Below are 19,080 nucleotides of genomic sequence, written 5' to 3' on the forward strand. Positions count from 1 at the left end.
TAACAGGGAACTCTGGAGTTATGCGGCGGGGGAGTAACACATTATGTGGCAAGGTTGACCAAGTTATGCTGCAAGAAAAGGCAAGTCATGCAGTGAAATATGGAACATTTTGTGATAGCATTACTTGATTAATTTGTCATTTTTACTCATGCTAACACTGCCTGGGCAAAGACTGCATCTCATTAGTACCAGTTTTACAACTCAAGGATGGCCAGTGAACGTTTGTGAAGGGCCTTCCACTGCAAGGGAACTCCTGTTGTGAAGTTTTTATTAACTTTTGATCTGTTTGAGCTAGAAACTATTTCTTTTGTTAAAATCTGCAGATTATTTATTATTTATATATTCTTCTAATCATAACTTTCCACCTTCCGTGGAGTTGGTACCGCCAAATTGATTGTCTGCTCACTCGGTTCTTGTGGCAGGGTGGAAGTCCACATATGGCCCTGGCTCACTGTTGGATACCTCCCTATGATGGTGGCATGGGTGTGACTAAACTCCACCTCTATTATTTGGCCACTAGACTTCTTGTCATCCATGACTGGTTCGCTGGTGGCTGGTCCAACGCGGCATACTGGGTTGAGCCCAGGACTATGGACTTTCCGAAGCTTCAGGCCAACTTGTAAGGGGCGCCCATACCACTAATCCTCCCTCCCGTCACTAGGGCAGTCTTACTGGCTTGGCGCTCTGCCTTGCGCTACACATGATGGGATGGGAAGTTCACTCAGCACACACCCATGTGGCATGGTACCTGACTGTGCGAGACTACGACAGTCCAGGGCTTTCAGCAGTGGGATCAAATCGGGATTTCGCTCCTTGGTGACCTTTGGGTGGGACACCACATCAGAGCCTTTTTGGACCTGCAGCAGTTCCACTCCCTTCACACCACTCAAGTGTACAAGTATTTGCAGCTTTGCCACCCTCTCTCTGTGCACATCCCACCGGCCACTTCCCTTCCCGAAGTCAGCCCCGTAGAGGCCCAGGTTATTATGGGGAATTTAGGCAGAGGAGGGGTGTCACGGATCTATTGCTCCCCTGTAAACAATGGCCGTGCGACCCTGGATTCACTGCGTGCTCACTGTGAGGGGTGAATTGGCCCCCTAGAGGAAGCAGACTGGGGGTAAACTCTCATGGCTCCCAAAACTTTGACGACCTCCTCTAAATTACACCTTATCCAACTCTACTATCTCCGCACAGTGTATCCTTCACCTGCGTGTCTTTATAAATCTCAGCTGCGCTCCTCCCCGGCTGTACGCGGTGCGACCTTGCCCCAGCTGATTTTTACCATATGGCCTGATAGTGCCCTGCCCTTGCCTCATTCTGGGCGGGTGTGGTATCGGAGCTTACACAGACCCTGGGTTGGTTGGTCCCCCATAACCCATTGCATCTCCTCCTGGGAGTGTTCGATGGACTGGATGGCTCTCGATCAGATAAACGTTTCTTGGGCACTGCGTCGTGGTGGCCAAACGAGACATTGTGGCTGCCTGGTCTCAGGCCAAACCTCCTAGTGTACGGAAGTGAGGGGAGGGGTGGACTGGGGCGCGGCCCACAGGAACCTCTCTTTGAGGCCCGGGGCTGTCCTGAAATGTTTGAAAAGATCTGGGGTAAATGGCTCAACCTGTTGTTTTGATCGCTGTGCATGCCCTCTTCTATCTTGCTAGTGCTACGTTTATGAGGTGGCCTGCTCTGGGGCCCTGTGCTCAGGTCTGTGACACTGCTATTACTGGTAATCGACTCAGATACATTATGCACGATTCTGCTGTCTTTGTGGATTTTGTTTCTACCCAAATGCTAATAAATGTGATTATCAAAAAAAATCTGCAGATTATACAGCAGATGATGGATTATGTGGCAAATGTGGCAAAGCAACACGTATGAGGAAAATGGCATGGCCGCAGAATCATAAAATTCCATTGGATTTGCTCATAACCATTCCCTTCTGTATTTGCTTGCACCGAGGTCCCTCATCTTCCAGAACCTCATAACACTGTTACCGCCTCGCCAGCTGCACCCTTCCACTAGTATCTGGTGCCTCCTACTAGTCCTGCTGGTTTGGAAATGGGCACATCGGATTGTTTCTGAACTCAGCACCTGGTTTCACTCATGCTGAATGAAAAAACATACCCCTTTCAGGTAGTCATTAGTCTGTCATGCCTGTGTTTTTATCCGTGAGATGAGGTCTATTGGCTGTTGACTGGCAAGAAATCAGGTGGGCCTTAGAGCTGTTGGCGCCCAGGTGTAACAATCATTTTATGCGCCGCCCCCCATGACCACCTCCCGGGATTCCCTTATGACCACCAGGCAAAAGTGTCCCTCATCACCCCATAGCCCCTCACTCACTCACATACATTTCATTTGTTTTAAAGCACTCGAAAAGGCTGACTTTACTAATAAGAATGTATATCTATCCAAACAAACCCTATTCAGCAGCATTAGGGATAGATAATGAAAGACGTGGGAAGAAACCGAACGCCCTAACCTATTTTATGCAGTTTGCAAGGAGCTCTTTGATGACAGATCGTAACAATCACTGTTCTACATTAAGGTGGTATCTTATGAACTGAGTTAACAAAAGGATCTCTGTGACAAAAGCAATAATCCCCTCAGCTATCCACAAAAAATACAGATCTGTGATTTGCAAGGTACACATTATTTGCAGCAGGCATATTACCCATCTGCGCTACTTTATGGTGCGTCAAAACTGACCCTAGACAAAACTCTATTCTCTCTCTCTAGAAAGAACATTATTCACAAGAGTTATCTTGACATTTTTAATGCTGCATGAAAACTGGATGCAAGAGGAACTCTCCTGAAGGGGGTTTTAAATCGTAAGTTATTGCTAAACACAGCACCCTCCCCCCTTCCAGGTCAGCACCCAGTGCAGCCACACCAGTTGCACTGCCCTAAAGCTGGCCCTGCATGTAATCAGTGAAGCCTCCAAAATGTTGCAGCCAGCAGAAGTGAGGCATGCACCTCTGTGCTGCATCAGATAAACACCAGTCTTTCTAGCCGCAAAGACGACACATCACCCCAGAAGAGCTATATTCAACATAAGTGGTGGAGCATTGGCGGACTGGAGCACCTACGACCGGCATACTACCGGTAATAAAGGTACCGGAGTCTAGCGGTAATGAAGCCCTGAAAGACTTTGAGACAGGCACCTAAGATGGAGGCGGCCGTCCAGATCTGAGAGCAGGATCTCGCAGCAAACAGAGCCCGACGCCGCCTCCGGACTCGAGTTCCCCCGCTTGCCCTTACTCCACAGGTGAGCGGGCGGCTGGCGCGAGCGCTACCGGACATTTGCGCCCCGCAATGTGGTCTCCCACCAGATGGCGTTACCTCATGGCCCCAATGCCTGACCTTAAGATGGCGGCGGGCGCCGATCCAAGGCACCTGTAACACCGTTGTCCGTGCTTTGAGCCACTGAGTCCCTGCGGCGCTAAGACGACCCCAGTAAGTTGCGCAGACATCCTATCTTGCATAAGACTCCTTGCACAGCCTGCTCCTTGCTGCTTTTTGCTGGCGCAGGCCCTTGCCAATGAAACTGCCCCTGGTTGGTCCTTGGGGAGGAGAAGTTGGGGACATCAACAGCATCAACAGGGCACCTTAGGGAGTCCGGACTGGAGGCCCGATTTGCGGCGGAAAACGAGCGATGGTACAGCCGGGTGAGATCACGCACAGATGGTGAGAGCTCCAGAGTTGCAATAAGCGGCAGTGAAGTTAGGAAGCCCTGTATCTGAAGCAGTGCAACACTCTAGGCTGCACCTTGCAGCTAGTGATCCGGTGCCTCCAGGGGCGCAAGGGGGAGACCGAGGCGAGACTCCATTTTACAGCAGGTAATGCGAGGAGAATTAACCAAGCAGTGCCTGATGGTGTGCATGTGGGGCCCCAGGGTATGCACAGAAAGAGTCTTCGGCCTGGAACAACCACATTGAGTGCTCTGGTGGCCTGTCCCTTAACTACAGCTGCGCAGCAAGTATTGCTAGCTGCACCGTTTAGGCCTTTTCCAGCTGCGCAGCAAGGAGTGTCAGCTGCACCATTTAGGCCTTTTCCAGCCGCGCAGCAAGTAGTGCCAGCTGCACCGTTTAGGCCTTTTCAAGCTGCGCAGCAAGCAGTGCCAGCTGCACCGTTTAGGCCATTTTCAGCTGCGCAGCAAGTAGTGCCAGATGCACCGTTTAGGCCATTTTCAGCTGCGCAGCAAGTAGTGCCAGCTACACCGTTTAGGCCACTTTATCCGTGCGGTCAGTTCTGACTGAGTTAGGAGTGAGATGTTCTCCTTCGCCCCATTCCCTCACAGCTGCGTAGCGTGTAGTACCAGCTACAAGGCTTAGGTTTGCGCAAGTGGGCCTCCTTTGACTTCCACTGCATTGGCAGCAGCCCTTACATTCTGGATACAGGACGTTTAAGGCCCCCCCCCCCCTCTGAGACAGCCAGTTGGACAGGGAGACTGGGAGGTTTTGTTGGGTGCCAGGCCCTATTACGAGTATGTGATGCTAGGAAATGTTTTTCATGTAGTTTGATTGATTTACGCACCCTGTTCTGAGTACTTCTACAGGTGGTCTTAAGATGATGAGACTGTCTTGCATGCTTTGGTTATGCTAGTGAGATTTTCTTCCACCCTGTGCCTTATGCCCCTAATGTTAGAGATTCGCAGGAGGTTTGGGTCCAATATTAATCTGTTGAGATTATGGGCGTTTGATGCGGTTGGTACCAAATGTGGTTTTTGTTATAGGCTGATGCTAAGTACAGTGATCACCAGTGGTTATTGGGTGCTCATTTATGATCTATTTTACTTTTACTAAATTTACTCTGTGATGGTTCTGACAGTGGTCCAGTTGGCCCTGCCATATGTAAATTATTCCCTTGCAAACATTATCCAGTGCCAGGTGGCATTCTGTATACCTAGATGAAGGGCCCAACAAATACCAGCAGAATCTTTGAGACTCCCAAGCCCCCCATCTTCTTCTGCTCTAAAGTAACAACCTGTTCCTAAGCACCTCACTTCCCGGACGGCACATTAATTCGGATATCTTCACCCGACGTCCGGAATATGTGCCCCCTTTATGTCTATACTTCTCCTTATCACCGCTTTCCTAGTAACACCCTTCTCATATCCCCCCACCCTCTTCCTCCTCATTTTCCCAACATGGCTACCTCTCGAGTTAAGGCTGGAATTAATTGCTACAAAGTAATTTATCCTCCCGACCAGACCAAAGCTTCAATAAAACAACTGAAGCATAACACCATTGAATGTTTCCCTGATTCCCTTTTTGTTGATCAATTCTACAATGGTCATTTTGGGAGGCTCAAAAGCGATTTCATTTTCTTCACTCACGACACCCCCTCTTGGTCCACTAGTTTATATAATTCCCTTAATGTCACCTCCTCCTCCTTTATCCCTCATGGGAAACAACTAAACATTTCCCCCTCTGCGTGTTTCAATGGCTCCCTCACTATGCCTATCTCTTGAGCTTCAATTACATCACCGCTCACCCCTCAGATTCCATGCCATTTACCGCCCGCCTTGTAGCGCCCCTTCGTTTTTGGAGAAACTCACTGACTTCATCAGCGACCAATACTTGCAAAGTGACAATCAGGCCTTTGTGGGTGACTTCAATCTCCACTGGGGTGCACCGCAAGACGCTTCAGCGAATCTTCTGGCCATCTTCCTCTCTGCAAACAATCTGATCCAACACTGCACAGAATCAATACACTCCAAGGGCTCAATCCTGGACCTTATTATCTCTAAAGCAGACATGCTTTCCATTGCTTCCCCTATTCATGTAGACTGGTCTGACCACCTCCTCATCCCTTTCGCTTTTCACCTATCACACTCTATAACTCTTGGCCAACCTAAGAGGGCTACCTCCTGGTTCTGTAACACTAAACATATTGACGTCGGTTCCCTCTGTGAATCAGCTTTGCTATCACCTCCAAGGCTAGACCCGAACCTAGATGTTGACAAGCTCACCTCCCAATGCCTCACAGTCCTTGCAGTCGAAATCAATAACGTCGCTCCTCTCCAAAGCAAAAAGAAAAGTCCCACTCCCTCAGCACCTTGGTTCAACAAATCCCTCTATGAAGAAAGGAAGCACCTAAGATGCCTGGAGAAACAATGGAGGCAAGCGCCCTCCACCGATAATTTGACCACGCTTTGTTCAGCAAGATCCAAGTACCACAAGCACATCTTCCTTGGGAAAGCGTCGCACTTCAGAGCCCTCCGTGACTCTGCCAAAAATAGACCCAAAAAACTATTCCATCTCCTCAAGAATCCCAACTGCTCTCCCCCAACCTCGAAGTTGGAGGATTCCACAAAGAAAGTAGCGGATTTCGCTATATTCTTTGACAAAAAAGTGAAATCACTTGTGGATCAGGTCGTTCATCTTACCCCTCCAGAGGAGCACAACTCCTTAGCCATTTGGCAGAACTTTGACCCCATCTCTGAAGATGCCCTCCTCAATTGCATCCTCAAAACAAAGCCCTCCAACCATTCTCTTGACCCCATCTCTAGTGCCATTGCCATTGACTTCTATACCCATTCTTTTTCATATTGGACCACTCTGGTCAACCTCTCCTTCTGCCAAGGCTCCCTTCCTGTCTCCTTCAAAACTGGGCAGGTCACCCCTCTGCTTAAAAAACCCACTGTTGATGCGAATGACCTCAACAATTTCCGCCCCATCACTAACCTACCCTTTCTTGCGAAGATCACAGAAAGATGTGTAGCGAAACAACTCTCTCGTCATATCAAGGACAATGATCTTCTTGACAATTTTCAGTCCGGCTTCATCCAAAACTGCAGCACTGAAACAGCCTTGCTGCAAGTGATTGATGATGCGCTGCGGATACTCGATTCAGGGGGTCCTGTCTTCTAATCCTCCTTGACCTTTCTGCAGCCTTTGACACTGTCAATCACAACACTCTCCTCAACACTCTTCAACAGAGAATGGGCATGGAGGGCACCGTGCTCAAATGGTTTGCTTCCTTCCTCTCTGATAGATCCCAAATGATCAAAACAGCTAACAGTCTTTCATCTGCTTTGGCGGTAGGTCAAGGTGTTCCTCAAGGCTCCATACTTGCACCCACATTGTTTAATCTCTACTTAGAACCACTGGGAAATCTCCTAAGTAAATCCGGGATCCACTATCATCTCCATGCAGACGACACTCAAATCTACTTCAAGGTTGCCTCCACTCACGATCTCTCTCTCCTAAGCTCTACTCTCGACTCCATTCAAAACTGGTTGTCAACTCATCAACTGATTCTGAATCCCTCCAAAACTGAATTCCTCCTCCTCTCCTCTTCACTTTCTCCTCCCCCGGTTCAATCTTGGATGGATCAGATGAATCTACTTAATAATAAACCCATCATTGTCGACAGCGTAAAATCCCTTGGTGTCATACTCGACAAAAAACTCAATCTAATCTCCCACATCAATACCATGGCAAAGTCTGCTCGATACCAACTGCGCCTTCTTTGGGGAATTCGTCGCATGTTCCCGGAGCAAGACCTTAAAACCCTAGTCCAATCGCTGGTCCTCTCCAGACTGGACTACTGTAATTCTCTTCTTACTGGCCTCCCCAAATCCCACCTGTCCCTCCTTAAATCTGTTCTCCATTCTGCAGCTCGTTTCGTTTATGGGGCTAAAAGAAGCGACAACATCACACCCATGCTATCCACCCTCCGCTGGCTTCTCTTTGAGGCCAGATCTATCTACAAGACTGCCTGGCAAATAAACTGAAACTCTCTGGAGACTCTAGACCATCACGTAATGTGGAAAATCTACTGCTTGAACCTCCCACTTTCAAGAAGGAAAGATCGATGGCCCAATCCTTTTCAGGCAACACAGTGAGAATCTGGAACTCACTTACGCCGCAGCTCCGGGAACACCACCTCCTCCCAGGCCTTCAAAACTGACCTCAAAGTTCTCCTCCTTCAAAGACACTTCCAAATATAATTCTCGCCCTCTCCATTATCTGAAGGAAGACCTTCCATTATAGGAAATTCTATTCTCCATGACTATAGAAGTGCCTTCCCAGTGTGTTCTTGTGGTTTGAGTGGTGTTGAGTGGTCTGCCATTTATTGAAGTATTATCCTTCTACCTGTGTCTGGTACTCTATTGTAACATGCACATGTCACTTTTCTCTTGTAACACACTGTTTGCTACCTTCTTCATTTTGTTTGCTTTAGATACTTGCCCAAGTGCCACCATTGCCTACGTAACGTTTGTTCTTATGTTTAAGTGTCTGCCATTTATTGCAGTATTATACCTCCACTTGTACTTTGTATGCCTTTGTAACTTGCACACATGTCACTTTTTTTCCTCCTGTAATGCACCGTTTGCTACCTCTTCTTTTTTGTTTGCTCACAATTGTCACTTTTACCTCATGTAACGTAACATTTGCGTTTGTAATTTGTTCACTTGTATTTTCTCCTCATGTATCATTAACGTTCCTATTGTGAAGCACTCTGACACCTTCGGGTAAAGTCCGCGCTATATAAAAACACATAAATAAACAACTCTCTGGTCAGAAGCAGACCCTTATAGACAATAGGCACGAGTGTAGCTATCATTGGTGCACCGGGAGCCCAGAGCCTTGAGGGACCCATTGAACCTAATGTTGCTGTGTTTTACTATCCCAGAAGCAGTCGTGGGGTAATTTTTCTTGCTTGCACTAGGGCCTATGCCATAGGCCCTATGGCAATCTCGCTATGCTACTGACAGTGGGTGGCGTCGTCAGCAGAATTTGTGCAGCTGTTATAGCACAAATCTGGTCCATGGCCATTAGACAATGTTACATATTTAACTATTTTGCAGGGGCCCATGGCAATTAGGTGATTTTCCCAGAATCAAACAATGTTAAATGGAGGCTGGGTATTCCCATATTTAAAAGTCATCTACTCTAGCCACTACGCCACATCTCCCTTAGCAGCGGTAGGGCTTTAGTCCCAGAACAAATGGGCAAGGGCATATAATGTGCTGCCATGTGCGTTTATCTGACACAGTGCAACAGCACGTTCAGCATCCACACAGACTTGCCACGCACAAACATGGCCATTCTTTCATTGATACTTTTAGCTTTGGACCTTTATAGCGGTGGTCAGGGATGTGGCTGCAAAAGTTCTGCCACCTCTTTCCTGTGCACGTCCAGGCAAATGTCTAGATCTGCCAAAATAAGAGGCTGGCTCTGCTATTATTTCAGGATGTGCTTTGGCACATGGCAGATCCTGAAGAGCAAGACACTCCAATCTATTATTACCTAATCACTTGCTGACAGTCTCTGCACCTCCTAGACCTTCTTAATTTCAGCACATTTGTTTAATTTTATTGAAATCCTGCAGTCACTCAATCAATCAGTATTTGTAGAGCTCCACTATTCACCCCCGGGGGTTGGGGGAGGATTCAGGCACTGGTGAGCCGTGAGCATTTGTTTCTTTTTTCCATGTCTTGGTGAAGAGCAGCCACAATAATGATAATAACATTTCTTTAGAAAATCAGTGGGTGGGATGCACCAAACTGAACTAGAATATACAGTCTGAGGTGTCAAAACGGTAGAGTCCCTTCTGACCTCAAACTTCAAGAACCTTATTGACCGGCTGAAAGACCCTGAAAACAGAGCTCGTAGAAGCAACCTTACTTTCATACACCAGAGCTGTTCCAGGAAAAATGGATTGAATCATGGATTAACAACGACCTACTGTCAGCATGCTATATTATCAAACGAGCACATAGATCATTGGCTCTAACCCCCCATTAGGCTCCACCTTGCACCATCATCTCCAAAATATTGAACTATGGAATAAGGATTTCCTGATGGAGCAAGAGCAAGAGGACAATTCTTGATTCAATCCCGGCACCTGATGAAATTCCCAAACTACACCAAACACAACATACGTCATATGGTCACCTCAAACAGAAGCTCATGGCCATGGCACTACAGTACATGCTCCATTTTCCTGCATAGTTACGAGTGATTCAAGAGGGCAAATCACGTTTCTTTGAGACCCGAAGGAGGCGTGAGACTGGCTGACGGAGCAACAACCAGTACGGACATACCAACCAGTGCAATTGCCCAAACACCCTAGGTCTGTAGGTCAATTTCAACTGGAAATGGGCAAAGAGGCCTAAAGTGCAGGAAGAGAACCCGTAGGGGGTGCCAGGGTCACCAGGAGTTCCTGATTACATCAGACTCGGAAAGAGAGGGGACTGACCCCCAAAAACTTCCACCACCTGCAGACACAGAACATAGATTCTATAAGAAGGAACTGACTTATTTGACGGTTGACCTAATACTTTTCCACACACCGCAATACATCCCAATACATCCTAAACACAGCCCATAAAGGCCAAGAGAACAAGGCGAAAGTTTATGTTACAGGCTAGTTAAGAGTTAGGATCAGCATTCAGGCAATATATGCTTCAACAGTGGGGAAGTAGGGGTGGGGAAGTATAGGGTGTGCGGGACTTGGGGGGGGAAAGGGAGATGGTTACATTGTTATATTCTCTGTTTTGATTTTAGTTTCCTAGGCACAATGCAACACAAATGCCTTACATTGTTGCAAACGCCACAGCTCCACATCATTGAGAACCGGGACAGAGGGGCTTCAGGGGAGTCACCCCTATATTTCCTAACCCTACATACTGTATCCCACCCAGACATTCCACTAAGACAAGGAATGTGAACGGCCTCCTAGACCAAATTACACATGGGGTGGACCTGCAATTTTTACACCGCCATGCTCCTCAGATTGTGGAGCTACAGGAGACCTACCTATTGGGCGCTAATTGCACCGCCTTGGCTAGATGGGGCTAAAGAAACTTATACCACATGGGATTCAACCGTGCCACCAGGGGCGGTGGCAATAATACTCTATAGGTCTCTGCTGATGGTGGTCTCTTGGATCTCCCTTGAAGCCTTGGGGAGATACGTGTTACTGGAAGGATGAATAGATGGAATGCACTGTTAGACCTGTCAACCTTACGATGGTCTTTCCACCAACATTTTACCTCCCTTCTCCATTTTTTCTGATCTTGTTTTTGCTGGCCTAAAGTGAATGCACTTTCTCCTCTAAATGTGGTAATACTGGCTTACACCCAATTGGTATATTTAATTTATTTATAAGTACCTAGTAAAGTGGTACAATATATACCCAGGGCCAGTAAATTAAATGCTACTGGTGCACCTGAAGCACTGATTGTGCCACTCACCTAAGCTGCCTTTTTAAGTAAGTCTGGGCCAAGTTCGTGAAGTGACAAAAAAAAACCTCTACAGTGCTACGCCGAGCTCTGGAAGGGGCGAAGTGCGTTAGGGTCATGCAGTTCGTGGTGATTTTCAGTGCTGGGTGTTTGTCCCGCACTGGAAAATTATTGCAAACTACACCATGCGCAACAAAAAAAGGCACTTCTTTCTTTTTCCTGTTCGGTTAGAGTTTCTACCCTAGTGGCAGCTAACTCATCATGAACAGAAGCTTTCTCAATGCAAGTGATCACGAGCATATGCGACCACTCACATTGAGGAATCGGACTGCCCGTGTTGAGAAATCTCGCTGGGGACTGATTTTATTGCTCACACTTGCCAACTAGACGTTGACTAGTGAGGAAACATTTCACCGTGAGGTGTATTTTCCTCGCTTGCACTCGCCAACTTGACGCTGACGAGCGTGAGCAAGGAAAAAAGCTCCGCTCTGCAAAGAAAACTCAGGGGACTCCACAAGCAGAGCAGAGCTCACAGCCCAGGGTTGCTTTAAACATGTCTCAGGCCTGCCATTGCAGGACCTGTATGTGTAGTTTAAAACTGCCATTTTGAACAGGCAAAATAAATCCTGTGCCAGGCCCAAACCTACCTTTTTAATACATATAAGTCACTACTAAGGGAGGCCCTGGACGACCCAGTGGGCAGGGTGCAATGCATTTAAAAAGCAGGACATGTTCTTTTAAGTTTTACATGTTCTGGTACTGAAAAACTCTTATATTCGTGTTCACTACTGCAAGTCCTATCTCTCCTACAGGATCACTTCGGAGTCCCCATATTATATTTTATAAGTTTAATTTCCAAATGGGAAGGGACGGCCAGTTCATGTTTGGTGTCTCTGGAATCACAATTTAAAATTCTAACTTCCGATGGAGTAAGATTTTAAATTGCCATTCTGAAAATGCCACTTTTAGAAAGTTGCAAAATGAACAATTGATGTGCAGAATGCTGGACAATCTCATTGATTCACCCCAGTACAGAGACCTGGGCCTACGTCCATTTTTTTTACTTCCCATGCCATTTCAGTTTAGACCCAGTCAGAATTCCTCCTAGACAACCACACACAATAGGGATATTAAGTGTGCCTGGATGGGCCATCCCTGGCAGGGTGGGAGGGAGGAGCCAGGAAACAGCCCCACTTGCACCTGAATAGGCGGTGTCCTACCTCCACACAAAGAGCTGCATACCTCCTGTATTTAGTCTAGAGCTAGGAGGACAGGACAGGTAGTATGCCTGGAAATGCCAAAGGGAAACTTCTAGAAGCTTCTCCCCCTCTTCAAAGGCAAAACTGGATATAAATATTGGACCTCAGAGACCAACTCTTCAGTACACTTCTGGACCTGTGCATGGTTTTCCAGGAAGATCGACTGCTGTGCTGCTACAAGGACTGCCACTCTGCTGGACCATTGCTCTAAAGCAACTGCTGCTCTGCTGTGCTGACCTGCTGCCTGCTGCTCTCTTCCCTAAGGAAAAGAAAATGGATCTGCACCTTCATCTTGAACCCAGGACCCTAGAGTGACTCAAAGGACTAGTCTGCTGGTCTCCTGATCTGACCATGAGGGACTAAAAAGGCTCCCCAATAGCTCCTGGACCCATCTTCAGTGAGTGCCTAACCCCCACGTGGTGCACACCCTTGTTGTGGCCCTCGAGATCCCGAAAACAAGCTGTGGGCTCTTTCTGACCACGAACGGGCTTGCACACACCCATACCGTGCTGCTCGCGCTGAAAATCAGCACGAGACGCCGCCAGCACATCTCTTCACGCAGAAGCTATGACAGCCCGTTGGGATTGCAAACGCAAAGTTCCAGCACGCATGTCCACGACGCCCTGCTCGCTCTTTGCACCACATTGACTACCGCCCATGACTCTCTCCTTGCTCCTCATGACCCTTTCGAACACTCTTGAACGCGAACAGGACTCTTGCCACAAAACATGAGAAGGTAAAACTTTAGAGGGACCAATCCAGGACTGTATCAAATCGGCGCTCCATCGCAGTCGGCCTCAACTTTTGACTTTGACCCGGTCCATCTTGATCAGATAGCTGCGGTTGGCACTTCATGCTTTTAGGCACTATATTGCAGTTTATTTTTTAACAGTTCATCACTCCAGTTCTACCAATTTAATTTTTGTTGTTTTAGTATTGTTTAAATTATTAAATTAAGCTTTATATTTCTAACCCAGTGTGGGATCATTTTGAGGGGTGTTTTCAAGGTTTTAATGTTTTTTTTTTTTTTTAAAACCTTTATTGTACAGAGAAGGCTCACAAATACGGGCCTACAACCCAGCGGGCCGGCCACCACAAATAAGGAACATAGTCAACAATACAGAAACGCATACAGAATATCACAACAAATCATACAGGAAATAAGGGCTAAAAGCCATATAGCAACCAGCAGTGACAGGATACGAGAAGGTTGATTTTCTAATATATAGAAACGGGTACAACAGGATAATAAACAGTTAGGAAGTCTTGGAGGGCCGTGGTGGGCCGTGAACAGCCACGGTAAAGGATACAGGATAACTCAATAATGACAAATACCTATCGGTAAGGGCAGAATATGAGTCACACCAGAAAAACAGTGGCTACCGCCGTTCAACGCCACCCACCACAATAAGAACATATCGTATCAAACAGAGTGGAAAAAGCTTATCAAATAAAGCCCTCCGTCACACAACCCAGGGAATAAGGAAAAAATCCCCCCACGAGAGGGGGGAGGAAGGGAGGAAAAAGAGGGAAAAGGGGACAAAAAGCGAAAGGAAGAACGCCACCTCAAGCACGCGCCCCATGGCAAACGAGGCCGGAAACCACAAATCGGTATGCAGAACCGGTAGTAACCAGAGCAAAATTAAATAGTGAGCCAAAGTCACAGTAAGACCAAACGGCCAGCGCATCAATAACAACCCACCCAGGGGGACACATGCTGAGACCGCGTCCCGAAAAAGAGGACACACAAGAGCCATAGAACCAAAAAATTAGAAAAAGGAGGGGAGAAAAACCCCCCAAAGAAATGACAGACCCCCCCCCCCACCCCGCAAGCCCACCCTGCACCCCTGCAGAAGGCTATGGCCCACCCCCCAGCAGCGTGCCTGTCGCCCTAATCAGAACCCGAAATATAGAAGAGCTAAAGCAAGATAGAACCATAAAGACAAAAAAGGGGGAGGGATTAAACGCCGACAAATCCGAAATCTTACTGTTCGGCAGAGGCATACAGGCCTGGGACAACAGCTGGTGGCCAAGTGACTTGGGTTTGCCTCCCAACCCCACTGCCAAAGCAAAAAACTTAGGTATTACACTGGATAGGGATTTATCCATGAAATCCCATGTTTCTATAACTTGTGGAAGGAGCTTTGGACTTTTGAAGTTGCTTAGACGTGTCTTCCCCTGGGTGCCAACGGACTGCAGGAAAACCTTAGTCCAGGCACTACTGATGAGTAGGCTGGACTACGGTAACTCTCTGTTTGTAGGAATGGCGGATTATCTCTTTTCTAAATTACAGCTGGTTCAGAATGCCGCTGCCAAAGCCATCTGCAATAAAAGAAAATATGATTCAGCTAAAAGCTGCATGCGTGAGCTTCATTGGCTCCCAATGCGGCAACGAGCCATCTTTAAGCTGTTGTGCATTTCTCATAAGGTACTCCACGGCACAGGCCCCACCATCCTACACGACAGGGTCAGATTTCATAAACCCTCCAGACACCTACGATCTATGACGTTAGGAAGAGCAGTCATCACCCGAGCTCGTACTGTCAGGATGGGAGAGCGGGCCTTCTCTCACATTGCGGCAACAAAGTGGAACGAGCTACCCCTTAAAATTAGAACAGATGACTGCTTTGTCTCATTTAAGAAGCAATTGAAAACATTCCTCTTTCCCAGGCCAGATCAATAATTTTCAATCAGAGCTGATGTCAAATCACTTGCAACTTCTTCAGCGCCGTGATGTCCTTTCAGGATGAATGTTAGCGCTTTACAAATAAATAAATACAAATACAAATACAAATAAATACAAAAGAAGGAATAAGGGAAAAAGAACACGGGAGAGGGCCATATAACAGAATCATCGGCTCCCACCCTCCCGTCCGAAACATCAGTGTCCACGGGAAGACGATGAATTGAAGGATACAGACCAGGAATACGACAAAAATCCGACATGGTCATACCGTACTAATCGATCATCCAACCATTGCAAGACAACAGTCCACCAAGGCAAGATCGTCTCATCCCTGTCCTTTTCTTTCCAAATCCGTAGCAGTCCGCCCCACGAAGAACCAGACCACAAGGAACAGGAGACAGAGAACAGGGAGGTCAAACTTCAATCCGCATAAGATGTTCCGTGCACCACTCGAATGATCCGGAGCAGTCAGAAACCATTGTACACAAGGCAGGCACAGTTCCGAAGATGATCTGAGGAAAGTCGACCCAGCGGAGTCAGCACAGGATCTACGATCGGCCATTCGAGGAGATGAAGAACAGGAAGAACCACCAAGACCGGCCCGGGCAGGACCTGGCCCACCGACCCATAGCACAGGAGAGGACACATCACGATGGAGGGCAGAGGAACTCCGCACCTCAGCAGAAACGTCAGCCACCGGGTCCATAATTTCCAGGATAGAACCAGCCGCACCTAGCAGCAACGTAGCCGCACACGCCAGGGGGGGCTCAAACGGCCCAGCGAAACGAGTCTCCTCCAGGTGAACAGCGGGTGCGGCCATAGGAGTACCCCAGGAGCGCAGGGCGGCGAGGATGTCCGTAAGTGTAGGAAGACCTTTACAGTATCCGGTTTCTGTGCCACATCGTGGACCATCGCCGCCCATCTCGGCCCGGCTGAGATATACAGGGTCGGCCGCCATCTTGGAAACCCGGCGGGGTCGCAGCGTTCCCCGACCCCCGACCGGGCCACAGCAAGGCAAACGGAATTCAGTCCACCACCAGCAGAGGCACGTCCAAAGCAGGAAGGGGGGCCACCAGAAGAAGGAGGATCGCCGGCCCCCCAATGCCGCCGGCCCCGTTCTCCGAGTCCGGGCGGAGGCACTCAAAATGGCCGGACCGGAGAACAAAGGGGGGGACAAGCCACAATTACGGTCAGTCCCGTCAACAGAAGGCAGCGCCTCCACCCCAGGCCGCAGGACCGCCTGATCAAACCAGAAACCCGCGACCAGCCTCTCTGCACAATCGCCTCGTCGGCCGAGTCCAATGCGCCATCAAGGGCCGGCCATAGCGTAGCGCTCCGTCCGGGCGCCGCCAAGGAGACTCAGGCCAGTCCGCTCCGGAGGCCCCGAATCGAGCGAAGGCACAGTTCCGGAACCACGGCACCCAGAGACAACCGGAACAGACGGTAAGTGTCTATAAATCGCCGTAGATCCACAGCGTAGCAGAAATTGTCTTCCCGGGGCAGGATAAAGGCAGGATTTATGTTTCGAACAGGAAAGTTGACGGAGCCGAGCTAAAGCGCGGCAATCTCGGACGCGAGCTTGGCTCCTCCCCCCAAGGTTTTAATGTTTGACATTTTGCACAAATATTTAACACATTACCTCTAAGTTAAGCCTCACCCTGAAAGGTTTATGTTTGCCACTTTACCAGGGCTCATGCCCCAGTCAACTAACAACCCAATTTCTTACACCCACTATAACTTTGTAAGTGTATACGTTTCCTCACAACTGGCTTCATCTACACTAATGAGACATAGAGATGTCATTCTGTCCCTGCCCTCCAGTAAGACAATCATAGGGGTGGACTTTATTGAAATCCTGGGCCCTTGGACACCATACAGGCTCCAGAGATCAGCTCCAATGCAAGGAAGGGACTGGCCAACTATGCCCTCAGGCAATGTGATGTTTAGAGGGTGTGGAATCCAGGGGCAAGGGAATGCACGCACACCTTGGCAGCTCACCGCTCATTATCCCTTATTGATTTCTTCTTGCTCCTAGACTTTGACTTTCTACATACACTAGACTCCCATATTTTTATGAGGGGTATTTAAGATCACACTCCTGTCATGGGTAATGCTGAGATAGGAGCAAGGAGCTACAAAGACAGATGTGGCACCTCAACACCTACTTTCTTTTGGACATGTCATCTATCCAGATCCTGAAGGTCCAACCGAAGGCTTTTCTAACCATGCGATGGTGGACTCACCCTGGACACTGCGGAAGGCCCGCAAAGCTACTATGCAAGGGGAGGCTGAATCCTATGTCAGGGGCAGGTCTCGTGAAATACATGCCCAACTCTTAGAATTGCAAACATCTATCTTAACTCTGGAAAACAGAAGTTGGGGCAACCTGACGGAACTGATAAGCTATCGCCTGGCAGTGAGAAGGCCCATCTTACACAAATTGTCATTGGAGGAGGCTCACCAGTGTTAGGAAGCCTTGACTAGATGAGTGTATGAATGGGGCGACAAGTTAAGCAAGCTCCAGCACTGGCTTGCCACTAAGGAACTGCAGTCTAGATTAGCGTCTTTTATTACTAAGCCGAATGGAGGGAAAGCTGCGACCATCACCGAGAACGCATCCTCCTTCACAGAATACTATGTCTCTCTCTATGTCGAATGTTAATGCCTGACATGCAAGGAGTATGCCCTGCTTATTGAAGAAATCCCTCTGCCACGACTGACCACCACGGAACAGGAGGACCTTGATCAACCATTGATCACAGAAGAGATTAAAGAGGCCCTTTTGGATCTCAGTTCGGGTAGGACACCCAGACCAGATGGCTTCCCAACAGAATACTATTGTAGATTGCGCCAAACCAACCTACCACCTATCTTAAATATGCATCTCAAAGCCATTGATAGAGGTGATTTCCCTACAGAAATAGACCTTACCACCATAGTGGTGCTGCAGAAACCCAATAAACCACCATACAGATGTGCTGCCTACCGGCCTATAAAACATTGAGGTCAAGTTGTTCGCTAAGATTCTGGTGAGATGCCTCATCCATGGCCTGAGCTGCCTGGTCCACATGGATCAATGTGGATTTGTTTCTCGATGCAGCAAAAGACACCACATTCAAGGGGTCCACCCGGCCTTCGCCCGGCTGCAGACTCTGCACTGCTCTACAGTGCTCCTACTTCTTGACTTTGAGAATCTATAATTCTCTGGATTGGGTCTTTCCACATGAGGGGCTACTCAAACTGGGCCTTGGTGCACATTTGCAATCATATATCAGCATCTACATGCCAGGCCACAGATGCCAGTGGGAGTGAATAGGGGAATATTCCCTAGATTTCAGATCCGGATGGGTACAAGAGAGGGATGTCTCTAGTCACCCTTATTTTTGCCCTGGCAATAGAACTGCTGGTGGCCTGGCTGTGATGCAATGCCCAGGTCCGGGGATTTGATTGGGGAATGGTACTGGAGAACAGCATAGCTCTCTACGCTCACCATGTCCTTCTGTTTATGGTCAGACCGAATGTAACAGGACCCCTGCTTATCCATATTTTAGACACCTATGGGTCAGCATCTGGATTGAAAGTGAACTAGACCAAATTTCTCCTTATCCCCTTGAGAGGGGTTCGAGGGTATGAAACTTGGCATCCCACTTCCTATAGGACACTTGAGATTCTGGAATGTAGGGATTCATGTGGCCTGGGAGCCAGAAATGGCCTGGCGCCTCAGACCTCTCACTCATACAATACAGGGAGACCTGGACAGATAGAACAAATTACCAATTAACTTGTTGAGCAGGGTGGCCTGCATAAGATGATGGTTCTCCCATGCCTCTTATATGTATCCCAGAATATCCCCTTCTTTATTCCGAACCACTAGTTTGTAACCATCACCTCCAAAGCGTGTACATTTATACGGGCCAACACACGCCACAGAATTTCATTTGATG

Source organism: Lissotriton helveticus, chromosome 1_1, assembly GCF_964261635.1.
Source record: "Lissotriton helveticus chromosome 1_1, aLisHel1.1, whole genome shotgun sequence".
Classification (NCBI taxonomy): domain Eukaryota; kingdom Metazoa; phylum Chordata; class Amphibia; order Caudata; family Salamandridae; genus Lissotriton; species Lissotriton helveticus.